General features: G+C 41.4%; 48 non-coding genes and 13 pseudogenes across 48 annotated transcripts in view; all 61 read right to left on the reverse strand.

Moving 5' to 3' along the window:
• Positions 1–21: 21 nt before the first annotated feature.
• On the reverse strand, positions 22–140 carry LOC135060865 (5S ribosomal RNA). Its single transcript, XR_010247258.1, has one exon. It is a non-coding gene; the product is annotated as a 5S ribosomal RNA (ribosomal RNA).
• A 107-nt stretch (positions 141–247) lies between these two features.
• Positions 248–366, reverse strand: LOC135064090 (5S ribosomal RNA). The gene has a single exon (XR_010250406.1). It is a non-coding gene; the product is annotated as a 5S ribosomal RNA (ribosomal RNA).
• A 107-nt stretch (positions 367–473) lies between these two features.
• On the reverse strand, positions 474–592 carry LOC134891724 (5S ribosomal RNA; annotated as a pseudogene).
• A 107-nt stretch (positions 593–699) lies between these two features.
• LOC134891828 (5S ribosomal RNA) lies at positions 700–818 on the reverse strand (annotated as a pseudogene).
• A 107-nt stretch (positions 819–925) lies between these two features.
• On the reverse strand, positions 926–1044 carry LOC135064612 (5S ribosomal RNA). The gene has a single exon (XR_010250918.1). It is a non-coding gene; the product is annotated as a 5S ribosomal RNA (ribosomal RNA).
• Positions 1045–1151: 107 nt separating this feature from the next.
• LOC135064194 (5S ribosomal RNA) lies at positions 1152–1270 on the reverse strand. The gene has a single exon (XR_010250507.1). It is a non-coding gene; the product is annotated as a 5S ribosomal RNA (ribosomal RNA).
• Positions 1271–1377: 107 nt separating this feature from the next.
• LOC135064613 (5S ribosomal RNA) lies at positions 1378–1496 on the reverse strand. The gene has a single exon (XR_010250919.1). It is a non-coding gene; the product is annotated as a 5S ribosomal RNA (ribosomal RNA).
• Positions 1497–1603: 107 nt separating this feature from the next.
• Positions 1604–1722, reverse strand: LOC135061852 (5S ribosomal RNA). The gene has a single exon (XR_010248220.1). It is a non-coding gene; the product is annotated as a 5S ribosomal RNA (ribosomal RNA).
• A 107-nt stretch (positions 1723–1829) lies between these two features.
• Positions 1830–1948, reverse strand: LOC135059046 (5S ribosomal RNA). Its single transcript, XR_010245465.1, has one exon. It is a non-coding gene; the product is annotated as a 5S ribosomal RNA (ribosomal RNA).
• Positions 1949–2055: 107 nt separating this feature from the next.
• LOC134902254 (5S ribosomal RNA) lies at positions 2056–2174 on the reverse strand. The gene has a single exon (XR_010175722.1). It is a non-coding gene; the product is annotated as a 5S ribosomal RNA (ribosomal RNA).
• Positions 2175–2281: 107 nt separating this feature from the next.
• On the reverse strand, positions 2282–2400 carry LOC134889299 (5S ribosomal RNA; annotated as a pseudogene).
• A 107-nt stretch (positions 2401–2507) lies between these two features.
• LOC134889225 (5S ribosomal RNA) lies at positions 2508–2626 on the reverse strand. Its single transcript, XR_010171224.1, has one exon. It is a non-coding gene; the product is annotated as a 5S ribosomal RNA (ribosomal RNA).
• Positions 2627–2733: 107 nt separating this feature from the next.
• Positions 2734–2852, reverse strand: LOC134889237 (5S ribosomal RNA). Its single transcript, XR_010171226.1, has one exon. It is a non-coding gene; the product is annotated as a 5S ribosomal RNA (ribosomal RNA).
• Positions 2853–2959: 107 nt separating this feature from the next.
• On the reverse strand, positions 2960–3078 carry LOC134886171 (5S ribosomal RNA). Its single transcript, XR_010170262.1, has one exon. It is a non-coding gene; the product is annotated as a 5S ribosomal RNA (ribosomal RNA).
• Positions 3079–3185: 107 nt separating this feature from the next.
• LOC134889249 (5S ribosomal RNA) lies at positions 3186–3304 on the reverse strand. Its single transcript, XR_010171227.1, has one exon. It is a non-coding gene; the product is annotated as a 5S ribosomal RNA (ribosomal RNA).
• Positions 3305–3410: 106 nt separating this feature from the next.
• LOC135067277 (5S ribosomal RNA) lies at positions 3411–3529 on the reverse strand. The gene has a single exon (XR_010253497.1). It is a non-coding gene; the product is annotated as a 5S ribosomal RNA (ribosomal RNA).
• A 107-nt stretch (positions 3530–3636) lies between these two features.
• LOC135062444 (5S ribosomal RNA) lies at positions 3637–3755 on the reverse strand. Its single transcript, XR_010248794.1, has one exon. It is a non-coding gene; the product is annotated as a 5S ribosomal RNA (ribosomal RNA).
• Positions 3756–3862: 107 nt separating this feature from the next.
• LOC134893775 (5S ribosomal RNA) lies at positions 3863–3981 on the reverse strand (annotated as a pseudogene).
• Positions 3982–4088: 107 nt separating this feature from the next.
• LOC134885739 (5S ribosomal RNA) lies at positions 4089–4207 on the reverse strand. The gene has a single exon (XR_010169846.1). It is a non-coding gene; the product is annotated as a 5S ribosomal RNA (ribosomal RNA).
• A 107-nt stretch (positions 4208–4314) lies between these two features.
• LOC134889261 (5S ribosomal RNA) lies at positions 4315–4433 on the reverse strand. The gene has a single exon (XR_010171228.1). It is a non-coding gene; the product is annotated as a 5S ribosomal RNA (ribosomal RNA).
• A 107-nt stretch (positions 4434–4540) lies between these two features.
• On the reverse strand, positions 4541–4659 carry LOC134886991 (5S ribosomal RNA; annotated as a pseudogene).
• Positions 4660–4766: 107 nt separating this feature from the next.
• LOC134889300 (5S ribosomal RNA) lies at positions 4767–4885 on the reverse strand (annotated as a pseudogene).
• Positions 4886–4992: 107 nt separating this feature from the next.
• Positions 4993–5111, reverse strand: LOC135064010 (5S ribosomal RNA). Its single transcript, XR_010250327.1, has one exon. It is a non-coding gene; the product is annotated as a 5S ribosomal RNA (ribosomal RNA).
• Positions 5112–5218: 107 nt separating this feature from the next.
• LOC134889272 (5S ribosomal RNA) lies at positions 5219–5337 on the reverse strand. Its single transcript, XR_010171229.1, has one exon. It is a non-coding gene; the product is annotated as a 5S ribosomal RNA (ribosomal RNA).
• Positions 5338–5444: 107 nt separating this feature from the next.
• Positions 5445–5563, reverse strand: LOC134885316 (5S ribosomal RNA). Its single transcript, XR_010169434.1, has one exon. It is a non-coding gene; the product is annotated as a 5S ribosomal RNA (ribosomal RNA).
• A 107-nt stretch (positions 5564–5670) lies between these two features.
• LOC134902184 (5S ribosomal RNA) lies at positions 5671–5789 on the reverse strand. The gene has a single exon (XR_010175656.1). It is a non-coding gene; the product is annotated as a 5S ribosomal RNA (ribosomal RNA).
• A 107-nt stretch (positions 5790–5896) lies between these two features.
• On the reverse strand, positions 5897–6015 carry LOC135067885 (5S ribosomal RNA). Its single transcript, XR_010254093.1, has one exon. It is a non-coding gene; the product is annotated as a 5S ribosomal RNA (ribosomal RNA).
• A 107-nt stretch (positions 6016–6122) lies between these two features.
• LOC135061844 (5S ribosomal RNA) lies at positions 6123–6241 on the reverse strand. The gene has a single exon (XR_010248212.1). It is a non-coding gene; the product is annotated as a 5S ribosomal RNA (ribosomal RNA).
• A 107-nt stretch (positions 6242–6348) lies between these two features.
• Positions 6349–6467, reverse strand: LOC135068751 (5S ribosomal RNA). The gene has a single exon (XR_010254943.1). It is a non-coding gene; the product is annotated as a 5S ribosomal RNA (ribosomal RNA).
• A 107-nt stretch (positions 6468–6574) lies between these two features.
• Positions 6575–6693, reverse strand: LOC135058850 (5S ribosomal RNA). The gene has a single exon (XR_010245273.1). It is a non-coding gene; the product is annotated as a 5S ribosomal RNA (ribosomal RNA).
• A 107-nt stretch (positions 6694–6800) lies between these two features.
• On the reverse strand, positions 6801–6919 carry LOC134889301 (5S ribosomal RNA; annotated as a pseudogene).
• Positions 6920–7026: 107 nt separating this feature from the next.
• LOC134889284 (5S ribosomal RNA) lies at positions 7027–7145 on the reverse strand. Its single transcript, XR_010171230.1, has one exon. It is a non-coding gene; the product is annotated as a 5S ribosomal RNA (ribosomal RNA).
• A 107-nt stretch (positions 7146–7252) lies between these two features.
• Positions 7253–7371, reverse strand: LOC134889295 (5S ribosomal RNA). The gene has a single exon (XR_010171231.1). It is a non-coding gene; the product is annotated as a 5S ribosomal RNA (ribosomal RNA).
• A 107-nt stretch (positions 7372–7478) lies between these two features.
• Positions 7479–7597, reverse strand: LOC134886172 (5S ribosomal RNA). Its single transcript, XR_010170263.1, has one exon. It is a non-coding gene; the product is annotated as a 5S ribosomal RNA (ribosomal RNA).
• Positions 7598–7863: 266 nt separating this feature from the next.
• On the reverse strand, positions 7864–7982 carry LOC135066600 (5S ribosomal RNA). Its single transcript, XR_010252843.1, has one exon. It is a non-coding gene; the product is annotated as a 5S ribosomal RNA (ribosomal RNA).
• Positions 7983–8089: 107 nt separating this feature from the next.
• On the reverse strand, positions 8090–8208 carry LOC134889307 (5S ribosomal RNA). Its single transcript, XR_010171232.1, has one exon. It is a non-coding gene; the product is annotated as a 5S ribosomal RNA (ribosomal RNA).
• A 107-nt stretch (positions 8209–8315) lies between these two features.
• On the reverse strand, positions 8316–8434 carry LOC135066817 (5S ribosomal RNA). The gene has a single exon (XR_010253056.1). It is a non-coding gene; the product is annotated as a 5S ribosomal RNA (ribosomal RNA).
• A 107-nt stretch (positions 8435–8541) lies between these two features.
• Positions 8542–8660, reverse strand: LOC134893907 (5S ribosomal RNA; annotated as a pseudogene).
• Positions 8661–8767: 107 nt separating this feature from the next.
• On the reverse strand, positions 8768–8886 carry LOC135070957 (5S ribosomal RNA). The gene has a single exon (XR_010257104.1). It is a non-coding gene; the product is annotated as a 5S ribosomal RNA (ribosomal RNA).
• Positions 8887–8993: 107 nt separating this feature from the next.
• LOC134889319 (5S ribosomal RNA) lies at positions 8994–9112 on the reverse strand. Its single transcript, XR_010171234.1, has one exon. It is a non-coding gene; the product is annotated as a 5S ribosomal RNA (ribosomal RNA).
• Positions 9113–9219: 107 nt separating this feature from the next.
• LOC135066818 (5S ribosomal RNA) lies at positions 9220–9338 on the reverse strand. Its single transcript, XR_010253057.1, has one exon. It is a non-coding gene; the product is annotated as a 5S ribosomal RNA (ribosomal RNA).
• Positions 9339–9445: 107 nt separating this feature from the next.
• Positions 9446–9564, reverse strand: LOC134893908 (5S ribosomal RNA; annotated as a pseudogene).
• A 107-nt stretch (positions 9565–9671) lies between these two features.
• Positions 9672–9790, reverse strand: LOC135067291 (5S ribosomal RNA). The gene has a single exon (XR_010253512.1). It is a non-coding gene; the product is annotated as a 5S ribosomal RNA (ribosomal RNA).
• A 107-nt stretch (positions 9791–9897) lies between these two features.
• LOC135067133 (5S ribosomal RNA) lies at positions 9898–10016 on the reverse strand. Its single transcript, XR_010253357.1, has one exon. It is a non-coding gene; the product is annotated as a 5S ribosomal RNA (ribosomal RNA).
• A 107-nt stretch (positions 10017–10123) lies between these two features.
• On the reverse strand, positions 10124–10242 carry LOC134901207 (5S ribosomal RNA). The gene has a single exon (XR_010174698.1). It is a non-coding gene; the product is annotated as a 5S ribosomal RNA (ribosomal RNA).
• A 107-nt stretch (positions 10243–10349) lies between these two features.
• On the reverse strand, positions 10350–10468 carry LOC134889302 (5S ribosomal RNA; annotated as a pseudogene).
• Positions 10469–10575: 107 nt separating this feature from the next.
• LOC134889330 (5S ribosomal RNA) lies at positions 10576–10694 on the reverse strand. The gene has a single exon (XR_010171235.1). It is a non-coding gene; the product is annotated as a 5S ribosomal RNA (ribosomal RNA).
• Positions 10695–10801: 107 nt separating this feature from the next.
• On the reverse strand, positions 10802–10920 carry LOC134889341 (5S ribosomal RNA). Its single transcript, XR_010171237.1, has one exon. It is a non-coding gene; the product is annotated as a 5S ribosomal RNA (ribosomal RNA).
• Positions 10921–11027: 107 nt separating this feature from the next.
• Positions 11028–11146, reverse strand: LOC134886173 (5S ribosomal RNA). The gene has a single exon (XR_010170264.1). It is a non-coding gene; the product is annotated as a 5S ribosomal RNA (ribosomal RNA).
• Positions 11147–11253: 107 nt separating this feature from the next.
• Positions 11254–11372, reverse strand: LOC135069205 (5S ribosomal RNA). Its single transcript, XR_010255393.1, has one exon. It is a non-coding gene; the product is annotated as a 5S ribosomal RNA (ribosomal RNA).
• Positions 11373–11479: 107 nt separating this feature from the next.
• LOC135058847 (5S ribosomal RNA) lies at positions 11480–11598 on the reverse strand. Its single transcript, XR_010245271.1, has one exon. It is a non-coding gene; the product is annotated as a 5S ribosomal RNA (ribosomal RNA).
• A 107-nt stretch (positions 11599–11705) lies between these two features.
• On the reverse strand, positions 11706–11824 carry LOC134889352 (5S ribosomal RNA). The gene has a single exon (XR_010171238.1). It is a non-coding gene; the product is annotated as a 5S ribosomal RNA (ribosomal RNA).
• Positions 11825–11931: 107 nt separating this feature from the next.
• On the reverse strand, positions 11932–12050 carry LOC134890764 (5S ribosomal RNA; annotated as a pseudogene).
• Positions 12051–12157: 107 nt separating this feature from the next.
• Positions 12158–12276, reverse strand: LOC134892322 (5S ribosomal RNA; annotated as a pseudogene).
• A 107-nt stretch (positions 12277–12383) lies between these two features.
• LOC135070485 (5S ribosomal RNA) lies at positions 12384–12502 on the reverse strand. The gene has a single exon (XR_010256648.1). It is a non-coding gene; the product is annotated as a 5S ribosomal RNA (ribosomal RNA).
• A 67-nt stretch (positions 12503–12569) lies between these two features.
• LOC134894916 (5S ribosomal RNA) lies at positions 12570–12688 on the reverse strand (annotated as a pseudogene).
• A 107-nt stretch (positions 12689–12795) lies between these two features.
• On the reverse strand, positions 12796–12914 carry LOC134901128 (5S ribosomal RNA). Its single transcript, XR_010174621.1, has one exon. It is a non-coding gene; the product is annotated as a 5S ribosomal RNA (ribosomal RNA).
• A 107-nt stretch (positions 12915–13021) lies between these two features.
• Positions 13022–13140, reverse strand: LOC135070009 (5S ribosomal RNA). Its single transcript, XR_010256185.1, has one exon. It is a non-coding gene; the product is annotated as a 5S ribosomal RNA (ribosomal RNA).
• Positions 13141–13247: 107 nt separating this feature from the next.
• On the reverse strand, positions 13248–13366 carry LOC135068535 (5S ribosomal RNA). Its single transcript, XR_010254732.1, has one exon. It is a non-coding gene; the product is annotated as a 5S ribosomal RNA (ribosomal RNA).
• Positions 13367–13473: 107 nt separating this feature from the next.
• Positions 13474–13592, reverse strand: LOC134889363 (5S ribosomal RNA). The gene has a single exon (XR_010171239.1). It is a non-coding gene; the product is annotated as a 5S ribosomal RNA (ribosomal RNA).
• Positions 13593–13699: 107 nt separating this feature from the next.
• LOC135066435 (5S ribosomal RNA) overlaps positions 13700–13722 on the reverse strand; it is a 119-nt gene continuing 96 nt past the window's right edge. Inside the window, exon 1 of the ribosomal RNA XR_010252683.1 lies at positions 13700–13722. This exon is cut by the window's right edge and continues 96 nt beyond it. This is a non-coding gene — a ribosomal RNA (5S ribosomal RNA).

Below are 13722 nucleotides of genomic sequence, written 5' to 3' on the forward strand. Positions count from 1 at the left end.
ACGGTGTTGGTAGTATAAAAATATCTACAGCACCTTGTATTCCCAGGTGGTCTCCCATCCAAGTACTAACCAAGCCCAACACTGCTTAGCTTCCAAGATCAGATGAGATTGGGCGTATACAGTGTGGTGTGGCTGTAGATGAGCTTTATGGTTTCTGTTAGAACTTTTCTACTTCTAACTACTGGTTCATAAATGAAGACGTTTGAAAATGGAATGCATCAACAGAACGGTGTTGGCAGTATAAAAATATCTACAGCACCTTGTACTCCCAGCTGGTCTCCCATCCAAGTACTAACCAGGCCCAACACTGCTTAGCTTCCAAGATCAGATGAGATTGGGCGTATCCAGTGTGGTGTGGCTGTAGATGAGCTTTGTTGTTTCTGTTTGAACTTTTCTACTTCTAACTACTGGTTCATAAATGAATACATTTGAAAATTGAATGCATCAACAGAACGGTGTTGGCAGTATAAAAATATCTACAGCACCTTGTATTCCCCGGTGGTCTCCCATCCAAGTACTAAGCAGGCCCAACACTGCTTAGTTTCCAAGATCAGATGAGATTGGGCGTATCCAGTGTGGTCTTGCTGTAGATGAACTTTCTGGTTTCTGTTAGAACTTTTATACTTCTAACTACTGGTTCATTAACGAATACGTTTTAAAATGGAATGCATCAACAGAATGGTGTTGGCAGTATAAAAATATCTACAGCACCTTGTATTCCCAGGTGGTCTCCCATCCAAGTACTAACCAGGCTCAATACTGCTTAGCTTCCAAGATCAGATGAGATTGGGCATATCCAGTGTGGTGTGGCTGTAGAATAGCTGTATGGTTTCTGTTAGTACTTTTCTACTTCTAACTACTGGTTCATAAATGAATACGTTTGAAAATGGAATGCATCAACAGAACGGTGTTGGTAGTATAAAAATATCTACAGCACCTTGTATTCCCAGGTGGTCTCCCATCCAAGTACTAACCAAGCCCAACACTGCTTAGCTTCCAAGATCAGATGAGATTGGGCGTATACAATGTGGTGTGGCTGTAGATGAGCTTTATGGTTTCTGTTAGAACTTTTCTACTTCTAACTACTGGTTCATAAATGAAGACGTTTGAAAATGGAATGCATCAACAGAACGGTGTTGGCAGTATAAAAATATCTACAGCACCTTGTATTCCCAGGTGGTCTCCCATCCAAGTACTAACCAGGCCCAACACTGCTTAGCTTCCAAGATCAGATGAGATTGGGCGTATCCAGTGTGGTGTGCCTGTAGATGAGCTTTGTGGTTTCTGTTAGAACTTTTCTACTTCTAACTACTGGTTCATAAATGAATACGTTTGAAAATGGAATGCATCAACAGAACGGTGTTGGTAGTATAAAAATATCTACAGCACCTTGTATTCCCAGGTGGTCTCCCATCCAAGTACTAACCAAGCCCAACACTGCTTAGCTTCCAAGATCAGATGAGATTGGGCGTATACAATGTGGTGTGGCTGTAGATGAGCTTTATGGTTTCTGTTAGAACTTTTCTACTTCTAACTACTGGTTCATAAATGAAGACGTTTGAAAATGGAATGCATCAACAGAACGGTGTTGGCAGTATAAAAATATCTACAGCACCTTGTATTCCCAGGTGGTCTCCCATCCAACTACTAACCAGGCCCAACACTGCTTAGCTTCCAAGATCAGATGAGATTGGGCGTATCCAGTGTGGTGTGGCTGTAGATGAGCTTTGTGGTTTCTGTTAGAACTTTTCTACTTCTAACTACTGGTTCATAAATGAATACGTTTGAAAATGGAATGCATCAACAGAACGGTGTTGGTAGTATAAAAATATCTACAGCACCTTGTATTCCCAGGTGGTCTCCCATCCAAGTACTAACCAGGCCCAACACTGCTTAGCTTCCAAGATCAGATGAGATTGGGCATATCCAGTGTGGTGTGGCTGTAGATGAGCTTTACGGTTTCTGTTAGAACTTTTCTACTTCTAACTACTGGTTCATAAATGAATACATTTGAAAATAGAATGCATCAACAGAACGGTGTTGGCAGTATAAAAATATCTACAGCACCTTGTATTCCCAGGTGGTCTCCCATCCAAGTACTAACCAGGCCCAACACTGCTTAGCTTCCAAGATCAGATGAGATTGGGCGTATCCAATGTGGTGTGGCTGTAGATGAGCTTTGTGGTTTCTGTTTGAACTTTTCTACTTCTAACTACTGGTTCATAAATGAATACATTTGAAAATGGAATGCATCCACAGAACGGTGTTGGCAGTATAAAAATATCTACAGCACCTTGTATTCCCAGGTGGTCTCCCATCCAAGTACTAACCAGGCCCAACACTGCTTAGTTAACAAGATCAGATGAGATTGGGCATATCCAGTGTGGTGTGGCTGTAGAAGAGCTTTAAGGTTTCTGTTAGTACTTTTCTACATCTAACTACTGGTTCATAAATGAATACGTTTGAAAATGGAATGCATCAACAGAACGGTGTTGGTAGTATAAAAATATCTACAGCACCTTGTATTCCCAGGTGGTCTCCCATCCAAGTACTAACCAGGCCCAACACTGCTTAGCTTCCAAGATCAGATGAGATTGGGCGTATCCAGTGTGGTGTGGCTGTAGATGAGCTTTAAAGTTTCTGTTAGAACTTTTCTACTACTAACTACTGGTTCATAAATGAATACGTTTGAAAATGGAATGCATCAACAGAACGGTGTTGGCAGTATAAAAATATCTACAGCACCTTGTATTCCCAGGTGGTCTCCCATCCAAGTACTAACCAGGCCCAACACTGCTTAGCTTCCAAGATCAGATGAGATTGGGCGTATCCAGTGTGGTGTGGCTGTAGATGAGCTTTGTAGTTTATGTTTGAACTTTTCTACTTCTAACTACTGGTTCATAAATGAATACATTTGAAAATTGAATGCATCAACAGAACGGTGTTGGCAGTATAAAAATATCTACAGCACCTTGTATTCCCCGGTGGTCTCCCATCCAAGTACTAAGCAGGCCCAACACTGCTTAGCTTCCAAGATCAGATGAGATTGGGCGTATCCAGTGTGGTCTTGCTGTAGATGAACTTTCTGGTTTCTGTTAGAACTTTTCTACTTCTAACTACTGGTTCATAAATGAATACGTTTGAAAATTGAATGCATCAACAGAACGGTGTTGGCAGTATAAAAATATCTACAGCACCTTGTATTCCCAGGTGGTCTCCCATCCAAGTACTAACCAGGCCCAACACTGCTTAGCTTCCAAGATCAGATGAGATTGGGCGTATCCAGTGTGGTGTGGCTGTAGATGAGCTTTGTGGTTTCTGTTAGAACTTTTCTACTTCTAACTACTGGTTCATAAATGAATACATTTGAAATGGAATGCATCAACAGAACGGTGTTGGCAGTATAAAAATATCTACAGCACCTTGTATTCCCAGGTGGTCTCCCATCCAAGTACTAACCAGGCCCAACACTGCTTAGCTTCCAAGATCAGATGAGATTGGGCGTATCCAGTGTGGTGTGGCTTTAGATGAGCTTTGTGGTTTCTGTTTGAACTTTTCTACTTCTAACTACTGGTTCATAAATGAATATGTTTTAAAATGGAATGCATCAACAGAACGGTGTTGGTAGTATAAAAATATCTACAGCACCTTGTATTCCCAGGTGGTCTCCCATCCAAGTACTAACCAGGCCCAACACTGCTTAGCTTCCAAGATCAGATGAGATTGGGCGTATCCAGTGTGGTGTGGCTGTATATGAGCTTTGTGGTTTCTGTTAGAACTTTTCTACTTCTAACTACTGGTTCATAAATGAAAACATTTGAAAATGGAATGCATCAACAGAACGGTATTGGCAGTATAAAAATATCTTCAGCACCTTGTATTCCCAGGTGGTCTCCCATCCAAGTGCTAACCAGGCCCAACACTGCTTAGCTTCCAAGATCAGATGAGATTGGGCGTATCCAGTGTGCTGTGGCTGTAGATGAGCTTTGTGGTTTCTGTTAGAACTTTTCTACTTCTAACTACTGGTTCATAAATGAATACGTTTGAAAATGGAATGCATCAACAGAACGGTGTTGGCAGTATAAAAATATCTACAGCACCTTGTATTACCGGGTGGTCTCCCATCCAAATACTAACCAGGCCCAACACTGCTTAGCTTCCAAGATCAGATGAGATTGGGCGTATCCAGTGTGGTGTTGCTGTAGATGAACTTTCTGGTTTCTGTTAGAACTTTTCTACTTCTAACTACTGGTTCATAAATGAATACGTTTGAAAATGGAATGCATCAACAGAACGGTGTTGGCAGTATAAAAATATCTACAGCACCTTGTATTCCCAGGTGGTCTCCCATCCAAGTACTAACCAGGCCCAACACTGCTTAGCTTCCAAGATCAGATGAGATTGGGCGTATCCAGTGTGGTGTGGCTGTAGATGAGCTTTGTAGTTTATGTTTGAACTTTTCTACTTCTAACTACTGGTTCATAAATGAATACATTTGAAAATTGAATGCATCAACAGAACGGTGTTGGCAGTATAAAAATATCTACAGCACCTTGTATTCCCCGGTGGTCTCCCATCCAAGTACTAAGCAGGCCCAACACTGCTTACCTTCCAAGATCAGACGAGATTGGGCGTATCCAGTGTGGTGTGGCTGTAGATGAGCTTTGTGGTTTCTGTTTGAACTTTTCTACTTCTAACTACTGGTTCATAAATGAATACATTTGAAAATGGAATGCATCAACAGAACGGTGTTGGCAGTATAAAAATATCTACAGCACCTTGTATTCCCAGGTGGTCTCCCATCCAAGTACTAACCAGGCCCAACACTGCTTAGTTAACAAGATCAGATGAGATTGGGCATATCCAGTGTGGTGTGGCTGTAGAAGAGCTTTAAGGTTTCTGTTAGTACTTTTCTACTTCTAACTACTGGCTCATAAATGAATACGTTTGAAAATGGAATGCATCAACAGAACGGTGTTGGTAGTATAAAAATATCTACAGCACCTTGTATTCCCAGGTGGTCTCCCATCCAAGTACTAACCAGGCCCAACACTGCTTAGCTTCCAAGATCAGATGAGATTGGGCGTATCCACTGTGGTGTGGCTGTAGATGAGCTTTATGGTTTCTGTTAGAACTTTTCTACTTCTAACTACTGGTTCATAAATGAATACGTTTGAAAATGGAATGCATCAACAGAACGGTGTTGGCAGTATAAAAATATCTACAGCACCTTGTATTCCCAGGTGGTCTCCCATCCAAGTACTAACCAGGCCCAACACTGCTTAGCTTCCAAGATCAGATGAGATTGGGCGTATCCAGTGTGGTGTGGCTGTAGATGAGCTTTGTAGTTTATGTTTGAACTTTTCTACTTCTAACTACTGGTTCATAAATGAATACATTTGAAAATTGAATGCATCAACAGAACGGTGTTGGCAGTATAAAAATATCTACAGCACCTTGTATTCCCCGGTGGTCTCCCATCCAAGTACTAAGCTGGCCCAACACTGCTTAGCTTCCAAGATCAGATGAGATTGGGCGTATCCAGTGTGGTCTTGCTGTAGATGAACTTTCTGGTTTCTGTTAGAACTTTTCTACTTCTAACTACTGGTTCATAAATGAATACGTTTGAAAATGGAATGCATCAACAGAACGGTGTTGGCAGTATAAAAATATCTACAGCACCTTGTATTCCCAGGTGGTCTCCCATCCAAGTACTAACCAAGCCCAACACTGCTTAGCTTCCAAGATCAGATGAGATTGGGCGTATCCAGTGTGGTGTGGCTGTAGATGAGCTTTGTGGTTTCTGTTAGAACTTTTCTACTTCTAACTACTGGTTCATAAATGAATATGTTTTAAAATGGAATGCATCAACAGAACGGTGTTGGTAGTATAAAAATATCTACAGCACCTTGTATTCCCAGGTAGTCTCCCATCCAAGTACTAACCAGGCCCAACACTGCTTAGCTTCCAAGATCAGATGAGATTGGGCGTATACAATGTGGTGTGGCTGTAGATGAGCTTTATGGTTTCTGTTAGAACTTTTCTACTTCTAACTACTGGTTCATAAATTAAGACGTCTGAAAATGGAATGCATCAACAGAACGGTGTTGGCAGTATAAAAATATCTACAGCACCTTGTATTCCCAGGTGGTCTCCCATCCAAGTACTAACCAGGCCCAACACTGCTTAGCTTCCAAGATCAGATGAGATTGGGCGTATCCAGTGTGGTGTGGCTGTAGAGGAGCTTTGTGGTTTCTGTTAGAACTTTTCTACTTCTAACTACTGGTTCATAAATGAATACGTTTGAAAATGGAATGCATCAACAGAACGGTGTTGGTAGTATAAAAATAGCTACAGCACCTTGTATTCCCAGGTGGTTTCCCATCCAAGTACTAACCAGGCCCAACACTGCTTAGCTTCCAAGATCAGATGAGATTGGGCATATCCAGTGTGGTGTGGCCGTAGATGAGCTTTATGGTTTCTGTTAGAACTTTTCTACTTCTAACTACTGGTTCATAAATGAATACATTTGAAAATAGAATGCATCAACAGAACGGTGTTGGCAGTATAAAAATATCTACAGCACCTTGTATTCCCAGGTGGTCTCCCATCCAAGTACTAAACAGGCCCAACACTGCTTAGCTTCCAAGATCAGACGAGATTGGGCGTATCCAGTGTGGTGTGGCTGTAGATGAGCTTTGTGGTTTCTGTTTGAACTTTTCTACTTCTAACTACTGGTTCATAAATGAATACATTTGAAAATGGAATGCATCAACAGAACGGTGTTGGCAGTATAAAAATATCTACAGCACCTTGTATTCCCAGGTGGTCTCCCATCCAAGTACTAACCAGGCCCAACACTGCTTAGTTAACAAGATCAGATGAGATTGGGCATATCCAGTGTGGTGTGGCTGTAGAAGAGCTTTAAGGTTTCTGTTAGTACTTTTCTACTTCTAACTACTGGCTCATAAATGAATACGTTTGAAAATGGAATGCATCAACAGAACGGTGTTGGTAGTATAAAAATATCTACAGCACCTTGTATTCCCAGGTGGTCTCCCATCCAAGTACTAACCAGGCCCAACACTGCTTAGCTTCCAAGATCAGATGAGATTGGGCGTATCCAGTGTGGTGTGGCTGTAGATGAGCTTTATGGTTTCTGTTAGAACTTTTCTACTTCTAACTACTGGTTCATAAATGAATACGTTTGAAAATGGAATGCATCAACAGAACGGTGTTGGCAGTATAAAAATATCTACAGCACCTTGTATTCCCAGGTGGTCTCCCATCCAAGTACTAACCAGGCCCAACACTGCTTAGCTTCCAAGATCAGATGAGATTGGGCGTATCCAGTGTGGTGTGGCTGTAGATGAGCTTTGTAGTTTATGTTTGAACTTTTCTACTTCTAACTACTGGTTCATAAATGAATACATTTGAAAATTGAATGCATCAACAGAACGGTGTTGGCAGTATAAAAATATCTACAGCACCTTGTATTCCCCGGTGGTCTCCCATCCAAGTACTAAGCAGGCCCAACACTGCTTAGCTTCCAAGATCAGATGAGATTGGGCGTATCCAGTGTGGTCTTGCTGTAGATGAACTTTCTGGTTTCTGTTAGAACTTTTCTACTTCTAACTAGAGATGAGCGGGTTCGGTTTTACTCGGTTTTACTCGGTTCTCAAAACAGCATCTAATTGGCTCACGGATGTCACGTGTTTTGGATAGCCAATAAGATTCGGTTTTGAGAACCGAGTAAAACCGAGTAAAACCGAATCCGCTCATCTCTACTTCTAACTACTGGTTCATAAATGAATACGTTTGAAAATGGAATGCATCAACAGAACGGTGTTGGCAGTATAAAAATATCTACAGCACCTTGTATTCCCAGGTGGTCTCCCATCCAAGTACTAACCAGGCCCAACACTGCTTAGCTTCCAAGATCAGATGAGATTGGGCGTATCCAGTTAGGTGTGGCTGTAGATGAGCTTTGTGGTTTCTGTTAGAACTTTTCTACTTCTAACTACTGGTTCATAAATGAATATGTTTTAAAATGGAATGCATCAACAGAACGGTGTTGGTAGTATAAAAATATCTACAGCACCTTGTATTCCCAGGTGGTCTCCCATCCAAGTACTAACCAGGCCCAACACTGCTTAGCTTCCAAGATCAGATGAGATTGGGCGTATCCAGTGTGGTGTGGCTGTAGATGAGCTTTGTGGTTTCTGTTAGAACTTTTCTACTTCTAACTACTGGTTCATAAATGAAAACATTTGAAAATGGAATGCATCAACAGAACGGTATTGGCAGTATAAAAATATCTACAGCACCTTGTATTCCCAGGTGGTCTCCCATCCAAGTACTAACCAGGCCCAACACTGCTTAGCTTCCAAGATCAGATGAGATTGGGCGTATCCAGTGTGCTGTGGCTGTAGATGAGTTTTGGGGTTTCTGTTAGAACTTTTCTACTTCTAACTACTGGTTCATAAATGAATACGTTTGAAAATGGAATGCATCAACAGAACGGTGTTGGCAGTATAAAAATATCTACAGCACCTTGTATTACCGGGTGGTCTCCCATCCAAGTACTAACCAGGCCCAACACTGCTTAGCTAACAAGATCAGATGAGATTGGGCGTATCCAGTGTGGTGTTGCTGTAGATGAACTTTCTGGTTTCTGTTAGAACTTTTCTACTTCTAACTACTGGTTCATAAATGAATACGTTTGAAAATGAAATGCATCAACAGAACGGTGTTGGCAGTATAAAAATATCTACAGCACCTTGTATTCACAGGTGGTCTCCCATCCAAGTACTAACCAGGCCCAACACTGCTTAGCTTCCAAGATCAGATGAGATTGGGCGTATCCAGTTAGGTGTGGCTGTAGATGAGCTTTGTGGTTTCTGTTAGAACTTTTCTACTTCTAACTACTGGTTCATAAATGAATATGTTTTAAAATGGAATGCATCAACAGAACGGTGTTGGTAGTATAAAAATATCTACAGCACCTTGTATTCCCAGGTGGTCTCCCATCCAAGTACTAACCAGGCCCAACACTGCTTAGCTTCCAAGATCAGATGAGATTGGGCGTATCCAGTGTGGTGTGGCTGTAGATGAGCTTTGTGGTTTCTGTTAGAACTTTTCTACTTCTAACTACTGGTTCATAAATGAAAACATTTGAAAATGGAATGCATCAACAGAACGGTATTGGCAGTATAAAAATATCTACAGCACCTTGTATTCCCAGGTGGTCTCCCATCCAAGTACTAACCAGGCCCAACACTGCTTAGCTTCCAAGATCAGATGAGATTGGGCGTATCCAGTGTGCTGTGGCTGTAGATGAGTTTTGGGGTTTCTGTTAGAACTTTTCTACTTCTAACTACTGGTTCATAAATGAATACGTTTGAAAATGGAATGCATCAACAGAACGGTGTTGGCAGTATAAAAATATCTACAGCACCTTGTATTACCGGGTGGTCTCCCATCCAAGTACTAACCAGGCCCAACACTGCTTAGCTAACAAGATCAGATGAGATTGGGCGTATCCAGTGTGGTGTTGCTGTAGATGAACTTTCTGGTTTCTGTTAGAACTTTTCTACTTCTAACTACTGGTTCATAAATGAATACGTTTGAAAATGAAATGCATCAACAGAACGGTGTTGGCAGTATAAAAATATCTACAGCACCTTGTATTCACAGGTGGTCTCCCATCCAAGTACTAACCAGGCCCAACACTGCTTAGCTTCCAAGATCAGATGAGATTGGGCGTATCCAGTGTGGTGTGGCTGTAGAGGAGCTTTGTGGTTTCTGTTTAAACTTTTCTACTTCTAACTACTGGTTCATAAATGAATATGTTTTAAAATGGAATGCATCAACAGAACGGTGTTGGTAGTATAAAAATAGCTACAGCACCTTGTATTCCCAGGTGGTCTCCCATCAAAGTACTAACCAGGCCCAACACTGCTTAGCTTCCAAGATCAGATGAGATTGGGCATATCCAGTGTGGTGTGGCTGTAGATGAGCTTTATGGTTTCTGTTAGAACTTTTCTACTTCTAACTACTGGTTCATAAATGAATACATTTGAAAATAGAACGCATCAACAGAACGGTGTTGGCAGTATAAAAATATCTACAGCACCTTGTATTCCCAAGTGGTCTCCCATCCAAGTACTAACCAGGCCCAACACTGCTTAGCTTCCAAGATCAGATGAGATTGGGCGTATCCAGTGTGGTGTGGCTGTAGATGAGCTTTGTGGTTTCTGTTTGAACTTTTCTACTTCTAACTACTGGTTCATAAATGAATACATTTGAAAATGGAATGCATCAACAGAACGGTGTTGGCAGTATAAAAATATCTACAGCACCTTGTATTCCCAGGTGGTCTCCCATCCAAGTACTAACCAGGCCCAACACTGCTTAGTTAACAAGATCAGATGAGATTGGGCATATCCAGTGTGGTGTGGCTGTAGAAGAGCTTTAAGGTTTCTGTTAGTACTTTTCTACTTCTAACTACTGGTTCATAAATGAATACGTTTGAAAATGGAATGCATCAACAGAACGGTGTTGGTAGTATAAAAATATCTACAGCACCTTGTATTCCCAGGTGGTCTCCCATCCAAGTACTAACCAGGCCCAACACTGCTTAGCTTCCAAGATCAGATGAGATTGGGCGTATCCAGTGTGGTGTGGCTGTAGATGAGCTTTATGGTTTCTGTTAGAACTTTTCTACTTCTAACTACTGGTTCATAAATGAATACGTTTGAAAATGGAATGCATCAACAGAACGGTGTTGGCAGTATAAAAATATCTACAGCACCTTGTATTCCCAGGTGGTCTCCCATCCAAGTACTAACCAGGCCCAACACTGCTTAGCTTCCAAGATCAGATGAGATTGGGCGTATCCAGTGTGGTGTGGCTGTAGATGAGCTTTGTAGTTTATGTTTGAACTTTTCTACTTCTAACTACTGGTTCATAAATGAATACATTTGAAAATTGAATGCATCAACAGAACGGTGTTGGCAGTATAAAAATATCTACAGCACCTTGTATTCCCCGGTGGTCTCCCATCCAAGTACTAAGCAGGCCCAACACTGCTTAGCTTCCAAGATCAGATGAGATTGGGCGTATCCAGTGTGGTCTTGCTGTAGATGAACTTTCTGGTTTCTGTTAGAACTTTTCTACTTCTAACTACTGGTTCATAAATGAATAAGTTTGAAAATGGAATGCATCAACAGAACGGTGTTGGCAGTAAAAAAATATCTACAGCACCTTGTATTCCCAGGTGGTCTCCCATCCAAGTACTAACCAGGCCCAACACTGCTTAGCTTCCAAGATCAGATGAGATTGGGTGTATCCAGTGTGGTGTGGCTGTAGATGAGCTTTGTGGTTTCTGTTAGAACTTTTCTACTTCTAACTACTGGTTCATAAATGAATACATTTGAAAATGGAATGCATCAACAGAACGGTGTTGGTAGTATAAAAATATCTACAGCACCTTGTATTCCCAGGTGGTCTCCCATCCAAGTACTAACCAGGCCCAACACTGCTTAGCTTCCAAGATCAGATGAGATTGGGCGGATCCAGTGTGGTGTGGCTGTAGATGAGCTTTGTGGTTTCTGTTTGAACTTTTCTACTTCTAACTACTGGTTCATAAATGAATATGTTTTAAAATGGAATGCATCAACAGAACGGTGTTGGTAGTATAAAAATATCTACAGCACCTTGTATTCCCAGGTGGTCTCCCATCCAAGTACTAACCAGGCCCAACACTGCTTAGCTTCCAAGATCAGATGAGATTGGGCGTATCCAGTGTGGTGTGGCTGTAGATGAGCTTTGTGGTTTCTGTTAGAACTTTTCTACTTCTAACTACTGGTTCATAAATGAAAACATTTGAAAATGGAATGCATCAACAGAACGGTATTGGCAGTATAAAAATATCTACAGCACCTTGTATTCCCAGGTGGTCTCCCATCCAAGTACTAACCAGGGCCAACACTGCTTAGCTTCCAAAATCAGATGAGATTGGGCGTATCCAGTGTGCTGTGGCTGTAGATGAGTTTTGTGGTTTCTGTTAGAACTTTTCTACTTCTAACTACTGGTTCATAAATGAATACGTTTGAAAATGGAATGCATCAACAGAACGGTGTTGGCAGTATAAAAATATCTACAGCACCTTGTATTACCGGGTGGTCTCCCATCCAAGTACTAACCAGGCCCAACACTGCTTAGTTTCCAAGATCAGATGAGATTGGGCGTATCCAGTGTGGTGTTGCTGTAGATGAACTTTCTGGTTTCTGTTAGAACTTTTCTACTTCTAACTACTGGTTCATAAATGAATACGTTTGAAAATGGAATGCATCAACAGAACGGTGTTGGCAGTATAAAAATATCTACAGCACCTTGTATTCCCAGGTGGTCTCCCATCCAAGTACTAACCAGGCCCAACACTGCTTAGCTTCCAAGATCAGATGAGATTGGTCGTATCCAGTGTGGTGAGGCTGTAGATGAGCTTTGTGGTTTCTGTTTGAACTTTTCTACTTCTAACAACTGGTTCATAAATGAATACATTTGAAAATTGACAGCACCTTGTATTCCCCGGTGGTCTCCCATCCAAGTACTAAGCAGACCCAACACTGCTTAGCTTCCAAGATCAGATGAGATTGGGCGTATCCAGTGTGGTCTTGCTGTAGATGAACTTTCTGGTTTCTGTTAGAACTTTTCTACTTCTAACTACTGGTTCATAAATGAATACGTTTTAAAATGGAATGCATCAACAGAATGGTGTTGGCAGTATAAAAATATCTACAGCACCTTGTATTCCCAGGTGGTCTCCCATCCAAGTACTAACCAGGCCCAACACTGCTTAGCTTCCAAGATCAGATGAGATTGGGCGCATCCAGTGTGGTGTGGCTGTAGATGAGCTTTATGGTTTCTGTTAGAACTTTTCTACTTCTAACTACTGGTTCATAAATGAACACGTTTGAAAATGGAATGCATCAACAGAACGGTGTTGGCAGTATAAAAATATCTACAGCACCTTGTATTCCCAGGTGGTCTCCCATCCAAGTACTAACCAGGCCCAACACTGCTTAGCTTCCAAGATCAGATGAGATTATGCGTATCCAGTGTGGTGTGGCTGTAGATGAGCTTTGCGGTTTCTATTAGAACTTTTCTACTTCTAACTACTGGTTCATAAATGAATACGTTTGAAAATGGAATGCATCAACAGAACGGTGTTGGTAGTATAAAAATATCTACAGCACCTTGTATTCCCAGGTGGTCTCCCATCCAAGTACTAACCAGGCCCAACACTGCTTAGCTTCCAAGATCAGATGAGATTGGGCATATCCAGTGTGGTGTAGCTGTAGAAGAGCTTTAAGGTTTCTGTTAGTACTTTTCTACTTCTAACTACTGGTTCATAAATGAATACGTTTGAAAATGGAATGCATCAACAGAACGGTGTTGGCAGTATAAAAATATCTACAGCACCTTGTATTCCCAGGTGGTCTCCCATCCAAGTACTAACCAGGCCCAACACTGCTTAGCTTCCAAGATCAGATGAGATTGGGCGTATCCAGTGTGGTGTGGCTGTAGATAAGCTTTGTGGTTTCTGTTAGAACTTTTCTACTTCTAACTACTGGTTCATAAATGAATACGTTTGAAAATGGAATGCATCAACAGAACGGTGTTGGCAGTATAAAAATATCTACAGCACCTTGTATTCCC

This window comes from Pseudophryne corroboree, chromosome 3 (genome assembly GCF_028390025.1).
Source record: "Pseudophryne corroboree isolate aPseCor3 chromosome 3, aPseCor3.hap2, whole genome shotgun sequence".
Lineage (NCBI taxonomy): Eukaryota > Metazoa > Chordata > Amphibia > Anura > Myobatrachidae > Pseudophryne > Pseudophryne corroboree.